This window comes from Mesoplodon bidens (assembly GCF_964165515.1).
Source record: "Mesoplodon bidens genome assembly, chromosome: 3".
In the NCBI taxonomy this organism is placed as follows: Eukaryota; Metazoa; Chordata; class Mammalia; order Artiodactyla; family Ziphiidae; genus Mesoplodon; species Mesoplodon bidens.
In genome coordinates, this window is record NC_138178.1 from 85602865 (window position 1) to 85620026 (window position 17162).

Genomic DNA, 17162 nt, shown 5'->3' on the forward strand with positions numbered 1-17162 from the left:
ATGAATTTTTCTTAAAAATGATTGTACTGATAAGAATTTTAGACAAAGGGATCATGAAATGTATGTCTTCTCTACTAGATGGTGAATTCCTTGAGGGTAGGTACTGTGTAGAGACCCATATAGAAATGTTTAAATTGAATGAAATTGTATTTTAGGGGGATTGCCTGGCAGCAGGATGGAGAAACTAGAGTTAGGTCAGCTAAGAGGCTGCTGTGATGTTTAAAGTATGAGGCAGTGAGTGTGTAAGACTAGAGGTAGTGGAGAGGAAGGGATAACTATGAGAGAAATCTTGGAGAGAAAAGATCAAAGTGTATGCATTCTTCTTGTTGGGCAGGATATTGATGGTTCACTCTTGTGACTTACAACATCTATCAGTTTGTTGGTTTCACTTTATAGTAAACAGGTAAGGTATGCTTTCCTGATTAATTCAAAACCATCTAATGGTCCAGGTCTAATAGAATTCTAGCCTTATCTTCATTCTCTGCTCATAATCCTTTCAAGCCTCAGTCTCTTCCTGGAGTGAATACATGTGATTTAAAAGAGACTAGTAGTTGAATGGGGAAAAGGGACAGTGGGTTGCAAAGATGAAGAGAACTTAGTAGAATCTATGGATGCCTTCATCCCCAAATCAGTTTGTGAAGTCTTACAAGGGCAAAGGCTATATCCTCCTATAGTTTTTAGAGGGAAAGTCTATCCTGTATCATAACAGGGAAAATTCATCAGATGCAGTTTTTCTAAAAGAGTGCCATATCTGTGTGTGTGTGTGTGTGTGTGTGTGTATGTATTTATTTCTTCTGGTTTTATTGAGATATAATTGTATACAGGACTGTAGAAATTTAAGGTATACAGCATAATGATTTGACTTATATACATCATGAAATGATTACCACAGTAAATTTAGTGAACATCCATCATCTTATATAGTTACAAAATCTTGTGATGAGAACTCTTAGGATTTATTCCTGTAAAAACTTAAAAACAGTTTGAATGCAGTCCCTATCAAATTACCAATGGCATTTTTTACAGAACTGGAACAAAAAATCTTAAAATTTGTATGGAGACACAAAAGACCCCGAATAGCCAAAGCAGTCTTGAAGGAAAAAAACGGAGCTGGAGGAATCAGGCTCCCCGACTTCAGACTATACTACAAAGCAATAGTATTCAAGACAATATGGTACTGGCACAAAAACAGAAATATAGATCAATGGAACAGGATAGAAAGCCCAAAGATAAACCCGTGCATCTATGGTCAACTAGTCTATGACAAAGGAGGCAAGGATATACAATGGAGAAAAGACAGTTTCTTCAATAAGCGATGCTGGGAAAACTGGGCAGCTACACGTAAAAGAATGAAATTAGAACACTCCCTAACACCATACACAAAACTAAACTCAAAATGGATTAGAGACCTAAATGTAAGACTAGACACTATAAAACTCTTAGAGGAAAACATAGGAAGAACGCTCTTTGACATAAATCACAGCAAGATCTTTTTTGATCCACCGTCTAGAGTAATGGAAATAAAAACAAAAATAAACAAATGGGACCTAATGAAACTTAAAAGCTTTTGCAAAGCAAAGGAAACTACAAACAAGATGAAAAGACAATGCTCAGAATGGGAGAAAATATTTGCAAATGAAGCAATGGACAAAGGATTAATCTCCAAAATATATAAACAGCTCATGCAGCTCAATATTAAAAAAACAAACAACCCAATCCAAAAATGGGCAGAAGACCTAAGTAGACATTTCTCCAAAGAAGACATACAGATGGCCAAGAAGCACATGAAAAGCTGCTCAACATCACTATTAGAGAAATGCAAATCAAAACTATAGTGAGGTATCACCTCACACCAGTTAGAATGGCCATCATCAGAAAATCTACAAACAACAAATGCTGGAGAGGGTGTGGAGGAAAGGGAACCTTGCACTGTTGGTGGCAATGTAAATTGGTATAGCCACTATGGAGAACAGTATGGAGGTTCCTTAAAAAACTGAAAATAGAATTACCATATGACCCAGCAATCCCACTAGTGGGCATATACCCAGAGAAAACCATAATTCAAAAAGACACATGCACCCCAATGTTCATTGCAGAACTATTTACAATAGCCAGGTCATGGAAGCAGCCTAAGTGCCCATTGGTAGACGAATGGATAAAGAAGATGTGGTCCATATATACAGTGGAATATCACTCAGCCATAAAAAGGAACGAAATTGGGTCATTTGTAGAGACCTGGATGGACCTAGAGTCAGTCATACAGAGTGAAATAAGTCAGAAAGAGGAAAACAAATATTGTATATTAACGCATATATGTGGAACCTAGAAAAATGGTACAGATGAACCAGTTTGCAGGGCAGAAATACACAGTTGTAGAGAACAAACATATGGACACCAAGGGGGGAAAGAGGGGTGGTGGTGGTGTAATGAATTGGGAGACTGGGATTGACATGTGTACACTGATCTGTATGAAATGGATAACTAATAAGGACCTGCTTTATGAAAAAATAAATAAGATTCAAAAATTCAAAAAAACCCTTTTATATTGATACATAACATATAGCGGTGTTAATTATATTAACCCATGTTAATATAGTGTTGTAGATTACATTAATATTGTACAACATTAATGTCATGTTGTACATTACATCCCTAGTACCTTTTAACTGGAAGTTTGTACCTTCTGACTGCTTCATCCAATTCCCCCTCCCCCCACTCCCTGCCTCTGGTAACCACAGATCTGATCTCTTTTTCTATGAGTTTGTTTGTTTTGAAGTATAATTGACCGACAACACTGTGGTAGTTTCTTGGTGCACAACATCATGATTTGATATTTCTATACATTAAAAATGATCACTACAATAAGTCAATTACCATCTCTCACCATACAAAGATATTACATTATTATTGACTATATTCCCCACTGTCTATTTCATACCCATAACTCATTTATTTTGTAACTAGAAGTTTGTGCATCTTAATGTCCCTTACTTATTTCTCTCATTCCCCACAGCATACCCCTGCCCCATATCTTACTTTAAAATGTTGCAACTTTTTGCAAATTCTAAGGTAGGTGCCTGTAAGAATTTTTGACTAGTGGTTCTAGAACAGCTCTGTCCAATAGAAATATAATGTGAGCCACATGTTTAATTTAAAAGTTTTTGTAGCCACAAAAATTTATTTAAAATAAATTTTAATAAAGTAAAATTTATTTAAAAATAAAAACAGGTGAAATTAATTTTAATATATTTTATTTAACCCCTTATATCCAAAATATTTCAACATGTAATCAGTATAAAAATTATTGAGATATTTTACGTTTGGACTAACCACATTTCAATGCTCAGTAGCCTCATATGGCTAGTGGCTGCTGTATTGGACGGTTCAGTTCTAGAACATACTGAGTTGAAACCTTTGAACTCAGTTTGGTACTGATTTGATCCACTGTCATTGAGAGTGGCCCTGAGCTGATCTTGCTTCACTCTCCTGTTGCTGGTTATTAGGTAAGTTCTGGCTTGCTGTCCAGATTACTAACTTGGCAGGTCCAAGAGTGATTCTGAGGGTCCCAGATGAAGCCATTATCCATACTTACTGATTATGTTCACAATTTTCTCCTTTGACTCATAGAATTGACCTCAGATTATTTTGGATCAAATCTGTCAATTTGAGTTGCTGCCAGTAAAAGGAAAATATCCAGGCAAGTCCCAGCCTCATTCAGTTATGAGGAATTTAATTACGAGGTTGATAGGAATTCATTGAGCATTCTATTGATTCTGCTATTTTCTAGAATTTGTGAAGCTCTCAGCCTAATTTACATTTAAAAAGTCAAATGTTGTGACTTTATCGGTTATCCCAAGTATTTCTGCAGTTTCTACAGTGCCCAAACATTGTTTATTTATTCAGTGAAAGAATACTTATTTACCAGGCACCATAGCCCAGGCTCAGTAACAAGTTGTAGCCAAGTAAATGGACACATTTAATGTGGTTTGATAAATGCCATAATAGAGATAAACTTAGGATGCTAGAAGAACACACAGGAAAGATAATTGAGTTAATTTGGGGGCCATCAGGAAAGGCTTCTCTGAGGAGATAAACTGAACTCTGAAAAACAAGTAGGAATAAATATGGCAAAGTGGGTATGGAGAGAAGAACACTGTTTTTGGCAGAGGGGATGTTGTGTATAGATGCCCAAAGATGAGAAAAAGAGCCTAGTGCAACATATTGTCTGGATTATAGAATTCAGTGTGAGTGGGGGGCAACAGTAGCAGATGCCAAATGTGAAAGGCTTTGAATCTCATGGCAAAGAGTTTGACTTTATTTGAGTTAACTGAGGAGGGACATGATTTCTCTTTAAGAATGATTAAGAAGTTTGGTAACAGTGGAGAATAAATTAGAGGAAGGCGAGACTGAAGCATAGACACTAGTTTAGATGTACTCCAAGAGAAAGGTTGGAAGCATGGGCAAGGATTGTGGCAGAGGAGAAAATCCAGTCAACAAATATTTATAGAAGGCCTACTCTGTATCAGTGGAAAGAGGTAGAAGATTTGAGATTTAGGGAGTAAAAGTGGCCGGTCTTGATGATTGTTTGGAATTGAGGGGGTTGTGGAAGGAGGAGGAGTCAAAAACGACTCCAAAGTTTCTGACCCTAGGGAACAAGCCAGTACTTGGACAATTTGAATTTTGAAGTGCCTTGGGATGTACAGGTGGAGGTGTCTATGCAGGTGAATACTTGGGTCTAGTGCTCTGGAGAGAGGCTTGAATTGAAGATAGAGTTGGAAGTCATCAGGTAACCATGGCTAAAAGATAAAATCTGCTAGAGGAGAGAATGTAGAGAAAGGAAAAAAGGGCTAAAAAATGAAACACTGAGGAACTGCCAATATTTAAGGGGAAAAGGAAAGGAATCCTGTGGAAAGACACCTTATCTACCATCCTAGCCTCCAGGCATTTTGTAATTTAGATAAGACACATAAACATGAACTATTTGGTGACCAATGCAAATCAGAGTATAATTTGGTGGCGAGTTTTGTTGTTTTACCTCTATGTTCAATGTGAAATAAAATTATGTGGGTAGAGATAGTGGTTAGTGTTTAGGCCAGGGAGTAGCACTGGTAGTGCCTGCATTCAGTGGGGACGTCTGGCCTATGGTTACTAGGAAGTTCAGACCAAGGGTAGAGCATAGTGACTATGAGTCTGCACTCTGGAGCCAGATTGCCTTGGTTCAGATCCCCACTAGCAGGCTGACCTTGGGCAGTGTAACCTACTGTGCCTTGGTTTCCTCATCTGTAAAATCATGATGATAATAATTCCTACTTTATATTATGTGAGATTGAATGAGTTAATATGTGTAAAATTCTTAGACTGTTTTATAAATGTCAGGAATTATTGTCATTTAATAATTGGTGAGTTGGTGGGTCAAATAAGAACACACAGGGTTTTGAGCAGGCTTTCACTGGCAAATTGGGTGAAAAATGTCATGGGAGAATCCAAGAAGGGCATTTTCTCCCTGACTCCCAGCTGGGGGCAAAGAATGTCCTTTTAATAGAGGCTTTAAAGATGGTAGAGAGTGTGTCTTGTACTTAAGTCTTGCTCTCCTAGTGTAGTAGTGAAATTTCTTCAGGTTATGATTCCTGAAGAAAGTTATTATGGAAGGAAGTTTTTTCATCAGCTTTGTGAATATGATTTCACTGGATCCTTGGCTTTGACTTTAGGAGATCTTGACCCATGATCAAGTTCTTAGGGGAGTGGGGAACCTTATGGAGAAACAGTCACTCTTGTACACTGATAGTGGGAGTGTAAATTGATATAATCTTCTGGTAGATAATTTGACAATGTCTGTTACAATTAAAATGTGATTTTAAAAAATCTAGCAACTAAACTTTTCATAATAATTTCTATAAAAATGCAAACACAAGTGCATGTTTTATGTATGTAGTGTTGCAGCACTATTTGTAAAAATGAAAATTTTAAATGGGATCGATTAATTAATGGACTCATACTCCGTGTATTTGTTTCCTCTGTCAATAGTGTAATAGTTTCCTATTTGCTGTAACAAATCACCACAAACGTAGTGCCTTAAAACAATGCAAATGTATTACTTTACAGTTCTGGAGGTGAGGAGACCTAAAATTAAGATTTCAGCAGGGCTGTGTTCCTTCTGGGGGCTCTAGGGGAGTATCCGTTTTCTTTCCTTTTCTAGTTTGTAAACTGCCTACATTTCTTGTTTTTTTTTTTTTGCGGTATGTGGGCCTCTCACTGTTGTGGCCTCTCCCGTTGCGGAGCACAGTCTCCAGACGCGCAGGCTCAACGGCCATGGCTCACGGGCCCAGCCGCTCCGCGGCATGTGGGATCTTCCCGGACCGGGGCACGAACCCGTGTCCCCTGCATCGGTAGGCGGACTCTCAACCACTGCGCCACCAGGGAAGCCCTGCCTACATTTCTTGACTGGTGACCCCTCTCTCTATCTTCAAGGTTAGCATCTGTAGCATCTTCAGATCTCCCTTTCTTTCATCTGTGCTTCCTTCTCTCAGGGTCTGACCTTCCTGCTTCCCTCTTATGAAGACCTTTGTGATTACATTAGGATCACCTGGACAATCCAGGATACTCTTCCTATCTCAAGATCCTTAAGTTAATCACATCTGCAGAGTCCCTTTTGCCGAGTAAACTAACATATTCACAGATTCTGGGAATTAGGATCTAGATGTCTGGGGGTGGGGGGACATTATTCAGCCTACCTACCACACTCCGTAATATTGTGCAGCGTAAAAAGGATGTTTAGGTCTGTGTATACTGACAGAGAAAGATGTCACTGATAAAAAAGGGAATCCTTGGTAAGTGAAAAAAAGCAAGCTGCAGAACAATGTAATATGTTCCCTTTTTGTGTGTATTTTTTTGGTTTGTTTGTTTAAAAAAAAGTAGGCATTGTGTGTATGTGTGTTTCAACATGCATAGAAGAGATCAGGAAGGATACACACTAAACATTTAAATAGTGGTTACTTCTCAGGAGTAAAAACACAAGGAGGTGTGGGGATGACTTTGATTTTGAACTATACATTTCTTGTGTGCAGTGAACACATATTATTGTAATTTTATTTTTATGAAAGTGTACATGTCCATAGTTGAAAAAGTAAAAAATACAAGGCTTATGGTAAAAAACCTGCAGTCCCTTGTGTCATCCCTTTCCATCCCAGAACCCTCTTTCCCAGAGGCATCTATCTTATGTTTTAGTTTTTTTTTTCTCTCGTACTTCCCTTCATTTTTTTTTTTTTTTTTTTTTTTTACACGGTACGCGGGCCTCTCACTGTTGTGGCCTCTCCCGTTGCGGAGCATAGGCTCCGGACGCACAGGCTCAGCAGCCATGGCTCACAGGCCCAGCCGCTCCGCGGCATGTGGGATGCTCCTGGACTGGGGCATGAACCCATGTCCCCTGCATCGGCAGGCGGACTCTCAACCACTGCGCCACCAGGGAAGCCCCTTCATATTTCTAAATCACAAGGGTATGCTATTTCTTGATTTTTCTATTTTAGATATCTCTGACTTCCTACTTATGAAGATGAAGTTTTAGTTCTTTTAAACCAAACAATCTCTATGCATATTTTCCTTGCCCTTTATCCTCTCAATAGAATTACACAAAAAATTTTGCTTGGATTAGTTTTCACTGGTTACTACAGCCCTAGAACTATTATTCTTTGCTAATCCCTGTCATATATGTATATATTGGGATTACAATTCCTTTCTTGTATGGTTATTTTTCCCTCTGAAAAAGAAATTGTCTAGTCTTTTTCTTTTGCTGAGATTTCTTAGACCCATGATTAACCCACCTCAAAAAAGAGAAAAGCTTTACTCTTAGGAGATTTACCAGCATGTCTTTTCCTTGGGAACCTCCTTCCTTGGAAACTCTGTCCTCTGGCTCCAGCCTGGATTTGCTTTCCAAGTCTGCAGGATGTTGGGGTCTCCCTTTACCATCATCTGTGGGGTCTTCCACTCTGTTTATATTGGATCCCTTGTTTCCTGAAGCCCTTAATTTTTCTTTCTTGTTTACTCCTGGATTTGGTGGAGCATATCTTCTAGTGGTTTTCTGAAAAAAAAGTAAATGGGAGATCATTTTTTTTAAGATACATTTGAAAACGTCGTTTTATTTTTAAGGTTAAAAACCGGGAAAAATTCCACTAGACAAAATGGGAATGGGAGAAAAATCCAAATATATTGGAGTTCATATGATGATTTTTCCCTTCAAAGGAATTACACAGGGAGAGACTAAGCTTAAATCCTTGGAGGACATGCTCTTTTACATCCCAGCAGATTCCCAGTGTTTTCTACATTGAAAGGAGGTCATAATATGCATCTTATCTTTTGACCAAAACCAGTGCTCTTTGGTAATTTTTACTTTTCGCTTGCCTCTTTTGCAAAATGGAGTCAATAACTGTCTAGGTTAGATGCAGATTAAGACTTAGCAAGATGCCAGGCACTACTTTTATTATTACTGAAGTTGTTTTCTTATGAGAATGTAAAATCTGATGCCCAAGAATATCTTCATACACATAGTTATACACATGGTTAATAATACGCTTAATTTTACTTGGAGTCCCATTTTACATCTTTTTACCATTAATGTTCTTTCAACATCTAATTTTCTACATTAAAGGCTTATATGTTATCTAATTTTGATGAAAAACTTTTTAATAAAAGTTTATTTGATAGGTAAAAGTGAATTTATTTATTTATTTTGAAAATTAATTAATTAATTAATTTTGGGGCTGCATTTGGTCTTCATTGCTGTGCGCAGGCTTTCTCTAGTTGTGGCGAGCAGGTGCTACTCTTCTGGAAGTCCTGAAGGGGATTTATTTAGAGAGAAACACGCTCCACAGACAGAGTGTGGGCCATCTCAGAAAGCGAGAGCGGCCTTAAAGTTTATTTTTAATTACATGAGCAATATCTGCACGTTATGGAAAACTTAAGAAATAGGGAAGACTAGAAAGAAAGAGAAAAAATCCGTATTTTCATTATCATGGTATATTGTTTCTAGGTATTTTTCTATGCATTTTTTATGTAGTTAAGATCATGATGTATTCAAATTAGAGTCCTGGTTCTTATACTATTACATATTCTTTGTAAATAATATTTTTAGATAACTACATTATTATGTTTAAAAGATACCTTTATCTTTTGGACAGACATACTGAAATATTTACAGATAAAACGATATGGGGACTTACCTGGTGGCGCAGTGGTTAAGAATCCACCTGCCAGTGCAGGGATACGGGTTCGAGCCCTGGTCCGGGAAGATCCCACATGCTGTGGAGCAACTGAGCCCATGCGCCACAACTACTAAGCCTGTGCTCTAGAGCCCGCGAGCCACAACTACTGAAACCCGCACGCCTAGAGCCCGTGCTCCGCAACAAGAGAAGCCACCACAATGAGAAGCCTGTGCACCACAATGAAGAGTAGCCCCCACTCACTGCAACTGGGGAAAGCCCACGCAGCAACAAAGACCCAACACAGCCAAAAATTAAAAAAAAAAAAAATGATACGATGTTGTTACTGAGTCCAAGCTTGTACTGCTCACCACACAACAGGGCAGTAAATTGAGAGACTAGTTGTTGGGGCAAGGAACAGTGACTTTATTCAGAAAGCCAGAAGACTGAGAAGATGGTGGACTAGTGACCCAAAGAACCATCTTACCCTAGTTAGAATTCAGGTTTCTTTTATACTAAAAGGCAAGGGGGCGTGGTTGGTTGTTGCAAACTTCTTGGTGTCGGAATCCTTTGTTCTTGCATCTGTCCAGTAGGTCAGGTCATTGATGCTCCTGTAAACCTCCAATAAGACAAATGCTATTATCTGTTCTGCAATTTTATATCTCTGTGTGAATGGAAAAGTGTTATACCTTTAAAGGTCAGAGCCTTGAGAATGGGCTATCCTTTACATTTCAGTCTATAGACAACATTCTTAACTTGTAGCAAAAGCAATAGAATACAAAGGTTAAAGTAAAAGAAACAGATCCAATATGGAGTCAGATTTGTTCTCCGCTATTACAAAGTTGTAAGTGTGGGTGGGAAATGGGCTGGGCATAATCTATATTTAAGCTAGGTGGTGGCTATGTGGAGTTTCATTATACTGTTGTGTCTATTTTTATATATGCTCAAAATTGTCCATAATAAAAAGTAAAAAATATAAATAAAAGATTACAACATTCCATTATGATCTATCTTAATTTAACTATTGTTTGTAGTAGGGCATTTCAGTTTTTCCCTTTTTTAAATAACATTGCTGTTAATATATTTATATTTCAAATAGTTTTCTTATGATTTATATGAGTGGAATTACTAGGTGAAAGAGTATGAACATTTAAAAAAACTTTAGATACAGGGCTTGCCTGGTGGCTCAGTGGTTAAGAATCCACCTGCCAATGCAGGGGACATGGGTTCGAGCCCTGGTCCAGAAAGATCCCACGTGCTGTGGAGCAACTAAGCCTGTGTGCCACAACTACTGAGCCTGCACTCTAGAGCCCACAAACCACAACTACTGAGCCCATGTGCCACAATTACTGAAGCCCGTGTGCCTAGAGCCCGTACTCCGCAACAAGAGAAGCCACCGCAATGAGAAGCCCACACACCACAATGAAGAGTAGCCCCCCACTCGCCGCAGCTAGAGAAAGCCCGCGTGCAGCAACAAAGACCCAATGCAGTCAAATAAATAAAATAAATAAATTTTTAAAAATTATACAAAAAATAAAAACTTTAGATGCATACACAGTGCTAAATTTCTTGAGGCAAAACTTTAGAAGAATTTTATTGGATTTATAATTGTACTCATTAAGCATAGAGGTGATATTGCAAATTTTATTCTAACTTTTTTTTTTTTTTTGGGCTGCGTTGGGTCTTCGTTGCTACTCATGGGCTTTCTCTAGTTGCAGCGAGCGGGGGCTAATCTTTGTTGTGGTATGTGGGCTTCTCATTGCAGTGGCTTCTCTTGTTGCGGTGCGTGGGCTCTAGGGTGCGAGGGCTTCAGTTGTTGCAGCATGTGGGCTCAGTAGTTGCGGCATGCGGGGCCTTAGAGCATGCAGGCTTCAGTAGTTGTGGTGCGCGGGCTCAGTAGTTGTGGCGTGCAGGCTTGGTAGTTGTGGCTCGTGGGCTCTAGAGCGCAGGCTCAGTAGTTGTGGCACATGTGCTTAGTTGCTCTGTGGCATGTCGGATCTTCCCGGACCAGGGACTGAACCTGTGTCCCCTGCGTTGACAGGCAGATTTTTAACCACTGCGGCACCAGGGAAGTCCTATTCTAAAATTTTTAGTGAGACAAAGTTTATCATTAAGAATGTTATAGTAGGCTTACATTTTCTAAGTGTTTTTATTTATATTCTTTTTTGAGTGCTAATAACAATTCGCATAGAACTAGTACTTTGTAGTCTTAGAGTTTTCATGTCCAGTAGATGCTATAATTCTCACAATGGCTCTTCAAACTATGAATTATAGAAAATCAAAACAAAATAGACTTTAAACTTTATAAATGTAATTATTGGTAGTAATTCCTGTTACCACTAGATGGCCCTCTCAGCATGTACTTTTGAGCAAAAGTAGCAAGTTTATAGACAGTTTGAATTTCCCCTATAGATCTTATTAAAATACATTTTAATTGGAGTTAAAAATGGTTTATATCAGGTTATATGATAAGCTTTTTTAGAAGTAGTAAAGAAATTCAAGGTGGAATTTATTAGTGGGAGTTTTTTGGTTTTCTTCTCAAGAAGAATGGAGTATTAAACTAAATGGCATTCAGTACCATATGCACAATATATTTTCAGTAAGTATTTTAAACATTCATTCAAATTTATTGAATTTAATTAGGCTTCTCCATATGCTTGTGGAAAAGTTATTTGCCACACCAAAAAAGCAACCTTTTCTGCTAAGCCTTTAACTGATCTTATGTAAATCCAACACTTTATCTCTGAGGATTTAATATAGAGGTAACGAACTAAGTAAATATAGAGGTAATGAACTAAGTAAACTGAGGGCTCAACATGGAACTATGGTCCCCTTGAACAGTTTTGTTGTCCTAACTCAATTGAGTTCCTCTGAGGGTCCGAATTATTCTACTATGATGTGCATGTTCCTGTCCAGTGAGAATCAGGAGTGAAATTGCTACATTTTGGTATTTTTGTCATCTTAACTTTCACTAAATTTCTTTTGACAAGAAAATTAGAACATCTTTGATTTTGGTCTTACTTGATCTCACATGTATTTTCTTCCATTGATTTTCAATATTATTACATCCATTGCTCTCTTTTATAATAAATATTTTGTATTGCCCATTTTACTAACTTGAAATGAAAATCATAGTTAATATTATCTATCTGCACAATTTCAAAAAATCATTATGATGCCCTAATTTTAATGTAAAGGAGAAGTAGAAGGAAAGCAATTTATAATAAAATGTGTATTTCAATATGTAAGTACTGGAGCAGACTACACTAGATAAAACAAGAGGTAGTCGAATGCTTGCGCCTGTACATAGAATGACTATGAATCACTGTGAATGTGATAGCTGTGAAAGCTGATTATAATACATATTGGTGATTCAGATACCCAAGTGGCGTTGGCAGTGGTGACATGATTTTCCAAAATGGTGAAAAACTCTTAGTAAAGTTCTGAATAAAACAAAGAGATGCATTGTTGCAGTCTAGAAAATTTGGGGTGCATTAATACTGTGGGAAAATTCATTTTGTTTACATATTAGTTAAGTTCTAGTCTTAGATATATTCAGTGGGACCTTTGAAAGTCAACAAGACATGTGACAATTCTTTGCCATACCGGATTGTTTCCTGCATTGCTGGACCTCTAGTATCTCTGGCACTTGCCTTTTAATTGCTGCTAAAGTATTCATCCCATCCCTCCTCCCAGTAATCCCTAAAATGCCTCTATATAAATCCAAAGGATCCTCTAGGGGACAGTGCTGCTACCATTGAGAACCACCAATTTAAAAGTATCTAGCTACATTAATCTACACACCTGTATTGCTCATGGAATTTCAAAACCAAAGTAACTTAAGCATCCTAGGTCCTTAAATATGATGTTTTAAATAGTTAAGAAAATTGCAGAATTATGTAAGAAGTTGATTTGTTCAAATGCATCATTGTTTTGTTGCAGTTCTTATACACAGATCAATATGTTTGCTATTTTAGGTCCCTAGTAGCCTCCATATTCTTTATTTTTTCCACTCTTTCTGTTTAGTAAGTCAGTAGTATATAACTTTCTTTAATGTCAGCGTTTGCTAATTTAACAGTCACACAATTTGTCCCTTAAAAAAACCCATTGTTTAAATTTGGAAGTTATTACAGAAACTTTGTGAAATGGAGGCAAATTTTCCCATAATCATACCACCCTAACAACTGTTAATATTTTCAGTATTTTGTTCTGTATATGCATATTTTGACATTCAAAAATTAGTTTTGTGTCTTATCTTTTCACTCAATATGGCATAACTTTTTAATATTATTATGTAACTTCAAAAATATTATTTTAAATTACTGCATCCTATTCTGTTAGGTTCCACAGTTTAATGATTTTCCTACCTTTAGTTTGTTCACATTATCAAAACATACACACATACATATTTTTTATCCGTTTCAGTATATTTTCATTTTTCCTTTAGCATAGGTCTTCAGAACTGGGGTCATTTATTAGGTCATTAGGATTAGGCTAATATTTAACAAAATTTACATTTTTTATAACTTCTGTTAAATATTGCAAATTGACTTTAAAAGTTATTTACTTCACATTTTTTGAGCATCAGTGATACTGAACACATTTACTCTTGTGAATTATTTCTATTTTCTCTTTTAGAAAGTGTGTGGTCTGCCCTTTGACTATTCATCTGTTGGGTGCTTGGTGTTTTGTTTTGTTTTTTTCTCTTTTCGAATCAGACCTTTTAAATAATATTTCAATGTTTCTTACATTCATTTTTGTGCTATCTTTGATTTTAGTTTGATTATTTTATTTGTATTTTTACGAGACGACAGTTATCTACTTGTACAAGATAGTATGTTATAATCAAGGAAAGAACATGGGATGTGGAGTCAAGAAATCAGGGTTCTGGAAGGAGATATTTATAATACATATTATATCTGACGAAGCACTCATATCCAGAATGTATATAAGAATGCTTACAAATCATTAAGAAAAAGGCAGACAATCCAATTTCTAAAGAATGAGGAAAAGCCCTAAACCACCACTTCATAAAAGATATCCAGGGGCTTCCCTGGTGGTGCAGTGGTTGAGAGTCCGCCTGCCGATGCAGGGGACGCGGGTTTGTGCCCCGGTCCGGGAGGATCGCACATGCCGCGGAGCGGCTGGGCCTGTGAGCCATGGCTGCTGAGCCTGCGCGTCCGGAGCCTGTGCCCCGCAATGGGAGAGCCCACAGCAGTGAGAGGCCCGCGTACCGCAAAAAAAAAAAAAGATATCCAGATATTTAAACCATCTGGCAGTATGTATGCTGAATGAATGCAGATTGATTTTATATTACTGTGTAAGACATATTTAAAAATGTGTATTTGGGGGAAAGACTTACTTCATTGTAAAACCAGGTTAATATTAAATTTTGGTCATCCAGACTATAGAACACTGTCTTTGTTAGTATGGCCAGTTTAGATTTTACTGTATTTTTGTAGAAGAGAGATCAGTTTTTTTTTACCTTATCCTGCCTTTAGTAGGACATTATTATTTCAGATTCTTTGCCTATTGAATATGCTATTAATTTATATCCAGCTGGTACATATTCCCTAGGAAAAATCCTTCGTTAAAGAACAGTAATCTCTTGATTTTAGTGCTTTTAGTGGGATTAAGGAATATTTTGGGTTCCAGTGATTCCACCAATGTATGAATGAGAGAATGGGAGGAAAAAGGAAAGGAAATCAGACATTCAAGGGTGAAAACGTTGTGAATGTCACAAAAAGGCATAAAAGACCCCCCACATAAAACCCACAAGTGCATGTGGTTATTTTTCTTATTCTTCACCATAGAATATATTATGAATTATTTCTATTCTTACGAAGAGAACAACTATAAAAAATTCTTTCCTGTTTGGTGACAAATGCCTGTTTTGGACATGTACATCTCACCTAATCATTGTGTGTGCCTCCCAGTATTAACATCTGCTCCTGGTCACTCTTTTTATGTTTGGTTATTTCTGTGTTATGAAATCTACTAAAAAATACAATAATTTAAGCACAAACTTGTGTTCTTTTGGGGACATTTTTTAATCAATCTTTAATCAACCCTTTTAGATTTCCTAACACCTCTAATTATGTGATGCATTCTGTTCCTTTCTGGTATAAATAACCTCTCCAAGCTCTGTCAACATTCTTCTCACACACATACTCCTTTCCCCTCTTTTCTTGAGTAATTCCTGTTCATACCATATTGGGATATACTAATCAACCTGACATTCCTCTCTTATAATTTATTTCCCCTCAACTCAAAGAGTATTCGCTTTTTGAGACAAATTCATACCCCAGGCACATTTTTTCTTGTGTAAATTTCAGGGGTTCCATATCTTCCCATCCCCACAACCTTCAAATTCTACCTGTTTGCCTTTCCTCCAGATACATATAACATCATTGAATAGTCTTTCTGGATTTGGGAACTTTCTTCTTCTAGAAGTGTCATCTTTTGAATTTGAGCATTTCTGATACTTTCAAATCTTTCTTCCCCTATGTACTCCTGACATGATCTTTCCCTAACACATATTTCAATATTTCTTATTCAAGATGACACAAACACACATACACACACACGCACACACATACACACACACACACACACCCATCCTAGGCTGTGACATTTTCAGATATCTTGTATTCAGGATGTGGGGCATACTTACTTTATAGGTTCTTAGTGAGACACATACTCTGTTGATAATACTGTTAGACTCTCTTTTCATTATTTTCATTGAATGTGAACTGTGTCTTTTCTTTTTTTAATAAATTAATTTTATTTATTTATTTGGCTGCATTGGGTCTTTTTTTCCCTTTTATTTATTTATTTTATTTATTACTTCTTTTTGGCTGCGTTGGGTCTTCATTGCTGCATGCGAGCTTTCTCTAGTTGCGGTGAGCGGGGGCTACTCTTCGTTGCGGTGCATGGGCTTCAGTAGTTGTGGCTCGCAGGCTCCAGAGTGCAGGCTCGGTAGTTGTGGCACACGGGCTCAGTTGCTCCGTGGCATGTGGGATCTTCCCAGACCAGGGATCGAACCTGTGTCCCCTGCATTGGCAGGCGGATTCTTTTTTTTTTTTTTTTGCTGTACACAGGCCTCTCACTGTTGTGGCCACTCCCGTTGTGGAGCACAGGCTCCGGACGCACAGGCTCAGTGGCCATGGCTCACGGGCCCAGCCACTCCGCAGCATGTGGGATCCTCCCAGACCGGGGCACGAACCTGTGTCCCCTGCATCGGCAGGCAGACTCTCAACCACTGCGCCACCAGGGAAGCCCGGCAGGCGGATTCTTAACCACTGCGCCGCCAGGGAAGTCCCATGCATTGGGTCTTCATTGCGGTGCATGGGCTTCTCATTGCAGTGGCTTCTCTTGTTGTGGAGCATGGGCTCTCGGTGTGCAGGCTTCAGTAGTTGTATCACGCAGGCTCAGTAGTTGTGGCTTGCAGGCTCTAGAGCGCAGGCTCAGTACTTGTGGTGCATGGGCTTAGTTGCTCTGCGGCACATGGGGTCTTCCTGGACCAGGGTTCGAACCCATGTCCCCTGCATTGGCTGGTGGATTCTTAACCACTGCACCACCAGGGAAGCCCTGAATTGTGCCTTTTTCTGAAAGAACTTACATGCACATTGCCTGTACGAGGGTTGAAAATACTCATTTTCAAATTCTGAGCACATTCACTGTTGCTAAAAAAAGTTATGGTAGATTTATTTTAAATTTTGTACCACTTAAAGAGGATAATATATTTACCTTATTTCTATTTACATTTGTGAGAAAACTTTATTGCTACAACTCCTCCAGTGAAAACAGTTTATTGCTAGTTTTAAATTTTAGACAAGCTTTCTTTGCCACTTACCTCTTATATATATATATATATTTTTCGGTACGCGGGCCTCTCACTGTTGTGGCCTATCCTGTTGCGGAGCACAGGCTCCAGACATGCAGGCCCAGCAGCCATGGCTCACGGGCCCA

At 38.1% G+C, this 17162-nt stretch overlaps 1 protein-coding gene across 9 annotated transcripts in view; it reads left to right on the forward strand.

Annotated features, from left to right (window-relative positions):
* The window catches only part of GABPB1 (GA binding protein transcription factor subunit beta 1), a 75205-nt gene that overhangs the window by 22169 nt on the left and 35874 nt on the right, over nt 1-17162 (forward strand). Inside the window, exon 1 of one of the 9 annotated variants that reach the window (XM_081229605.1) lies at nt 8354-8372. The exons of the other annotated variants lie outside the window; for them this stretch is intronic. The gene's annotated coding sequence lies outside the window, so the exon portion shown is untranslated. Of the gene's footprint in view, nt 1-8353; nt 8373-17162 lie in introns of those variants that run through there. 9 annotated transcript variants of the gene reach the window in all.